Genomic DNA, 3,437 nt, shown 5'->3' on the forward strand with positions numbered 1-3,437 from the left:
GTAGTCCCAGCTACTCAGGAGGCTGAGGCAGGAGAATGGTGTGAACCCAGGAGGCAGAGCTTGCAGTGAGCGGAGACTGTGCCACTGCACTCCAGCCTGGGCGACAGAGCAAGACTCTGTCTCAATAAATAAATAAATAAAATAAATAAATAAATACGTATTGAGCACCATGTGTGTCAGGTTCTAAGAGAGGCACCCAGAGATTTAATGGTAAATGAGATATACTCCCTGCCCCCAAGGAGCTTAGAATGAGGAAGACAAAGCAGGGAACTGATATCTACCATAGATTATGATGTGGGCTAGAATAGTAACAGCTAACATTTATGGAGTGTTCACTACATGCCAGACTCTGCACTAAGCCGTTGAGGCTGCACTGTTTCATATAATCCTTACAGAAACCGTATTAGTAGATATTATTATTATTCCATCTTACAGATGAGGAAATGGAGGCACAGAGAAGTTAAGTGACTTGCCCAATGTCACACAGCTGGAGCACATAGCATACCAAGAATTTAAATCCAGGCTGGGTGCGGTGGCACACGCCTGTAATCCCATCACTTTGAGAGGCCAAGGCAGGCGGATTGCTTGAGGCTAGGAGTTCAAGACCAGCCTGGGCAACATGGCGAGACCCTGTCCCTACAAAACAAACAGAAAATTAGTCAGGCACGGTGGTGCGCACCTGTAGTCCCAGCTACTTGGGAGGCTGAGGTTGGGGGATCGCTTCAGCCCAGGAGGCAGGAGGCAGAGGTTGCAGTGCACCCTGATTATGTCACTGCATTTCCGCCTGGGTGTCAGAGTGAGACCCTGTCTCAAAAATAAACAAATAAGTAAGTAAATCCAGGAAGTTAGACTCTAGGGCCTGTGCTTCCAGAGGAAAGCACAGGGTATTATTGTAGCACAGAGAGAGGTACCCGACATGGGAGGGCAAAGAAGGCTTCCTTGAGGAGATCACATGTGAGCGGAGTCCAAAACAACCAGGCAGAATTGGGAGAAGAAGGGGAAGAAAGGGCATTCCAGACTGAAGGAACAGCACGTACAAAGACTGGCAGCAAGAGGCCATAGTGCGTTAATTACTATTTAGTGAGTACCAACTGTGTGTCAAGGACATCTAGAAACCTTCAGGGACTGTAATCAGTATCAAATGACTGGCTTGTCTGGGATGAAGAGAAGACTGGGGAGAGAAGCAGCTGGAAGGTACAGGAAGTACCAGTTCACAAAGGTCTTTAAATCCAGACTAAGGAGTCAAGACTTTATCCACAGGACAATGGGGAGATGCTTAAGGATAAGCAGAGAGTTTCCTAATCAAGTGTGTACCTCAGTAAACTCACTTTGAACCATACTAGTTAAAGGAATGAAGGCACGCAAGGCTGGAGGGCACGCTAGGTGCCCACTCCGGAGATGATGGTGGCCCAAAGAGGGGATTGGCAGTGGCAGGGAGACAAGTAGCCTAGTTTGATTACTTCATTGGAGGGGAGCTCACCATCATACCAGAAGATTCATGGGGACCAAGATACCAGCCGAGCCTCAGAGGGTCAAGGGTCAGCAATGGCCCAATGCCAGGCAGTTGGCCAAAGTCTGAACAGGTGAGGAGACGGGAAGAGAAAAACCCAGCAGGAGTTGGCGTGGACCCTGCAGCAGGAAAGGACTCCAGTCCCGGGGGGACTGGTGAAGAAAGAGAATTTTCCATCGGACAACTGGGGACAGGGGAGACACTGAGAAACCAGAACCAGAAAGGTGAGTCCCTCAGGCTGGCAGCCAGACCGAGGATGCTCAGCTTCGAGAAAGGGATGGAGTTCCTTTTGTGTCCCTCCTCCTCTCTGGTCCTAAACACCCCCTTCCATGGCAGTTGGATTCTGTTTTTTGTTTGTTTTGTTTTGTTTTGTTTTCGAGATGTGGTCTCACTCTGTCATCTAGGCTGGAGTGCAGTGGCGCGATCTCAGCTCACTGCAACCTCCACCTCCCAGACTCAAGTGATCCTCCCTCCTCAGCCTCCTGAGAAGCTAGGACCACAGGGATGCACCACCACGCCTGGCTATATTTTGTATTTTTGGTAGAGATGGGGTTTTGCCGTGTTGCCCAGGATGGACAGGTGGATCGTTTAATCAGGTTGGGTGAAGAGGGGGCAATGTGGTGAAAGGGAAAGAGCAAGAGCTTTGAAGTCAGAGTATGAGTTGAACCTCATCCTTGAGCCACTCACTAGCTCTGTGACTTCAGGTAAGTTACTTAACCCCTCTGAGCCATAGGTCATTCATCTGTAAAATGAGAATAAAAAACAACTACTCCCCAGGGGTTGCTGAATGGGAATAGCACCACTAGCTCCTGCAGTGGAGTTATTGTGAGGATGCAGAGTTAACATTTGAAAGACCAGGGCCTGGCACCAGGGTGGGAGCTCAGTCAATTCATCAACCATCCTCCTTAATCAGAAACCATCCATGTGCAGGACCTTAGGCTGAGGATCCCTTTTAACAAATCCAGGGAAATATCACCATTTTATTTAGCAGGCCAGGAATCAGGGTCAGAGTTAAGAAACATGTCCAACTTCACATTGCATTGTTTCTCCAAACTGTAGCCTTGCATCTTCTGCACAACTTTTTCGATATCAACTGTACCTATACTATTTTTTGCTTAATATTTTATTTAAATTAGTCCCTTTTTTACATTAATCAATGTATTCTTTTATTTAAGAGATGGGGCTAGGTGTGGTGGCTCATACCTGTCATCCCAGCACTTTGGGAGGCTGAGGTGGGCGGATCACTTGAGGTCAGGAGTTTGAGACCAGCCTGGTCAACATGGTGAAACCCTGTCTCTACCAAAAATACAAAAATTAGCCGGGGATGGTGGTGCATGCCTGCAATCCCAGCTACCTGGGAGGCTGAGGCACAAGAATCACTTGAACCCGGGAGGCAGAGGTTGCAATGAGCCAAGATCACGCCACTGCACTCCTGCCTGGGCGACAGAGCAAAACTCTGTCCCAAAAAAAAAAAAAAAAAAAAAAAAGGCCAGGCTTGGTGGCTCACACCTGTAATCCCAGCACTTTGGGAGGCCGAGGCAGGTGGATCACGAGGTCAAGAGATTGAGACCATTCTGGCTAACATGGTGAAACCCCATCTCTACTAAAAGTACAAAAATTAGCTGGGCATGGTGGTGCTTGCCTGTAATCCCATCTACTCGGGAGGCTGAGGCAGAAGAATTGCTTGAACCCGGGAAGCAGAGGTTGCAGTGAGCCAAGATCACACCACTGCACTCCAGCCTGGTGAGAGAGCGAAACTCCTTCTCAAAAATAAGCAAATAAATAAAAGATGGGGTCTCACTATGTTGCTCAGGCTGGAGTGCAATGGCTAGTATTCACAGATGTAATCATAGCACATTACAGCCTTTTCAAGAGATCCACCTCCCTCAGGCTCCCGGATAGCTATGACGACAGGCACATATCTGGT

This window comes from Piliocolobus tephrosceles, chromosome 6 (genome assembly GCF_002776525.5).
Source record: "Piliocolobus tephrosceles isolate RC106 chromosome 6, ASM277652v3, whole genome shotgun sequence".
Lineage (NCBI taxonomy): Eukaryota > Metazoa > Chordata > Mammalia > Primates > Cercopithecidae > Piliocolobus > Piliocolobus tephrosceles.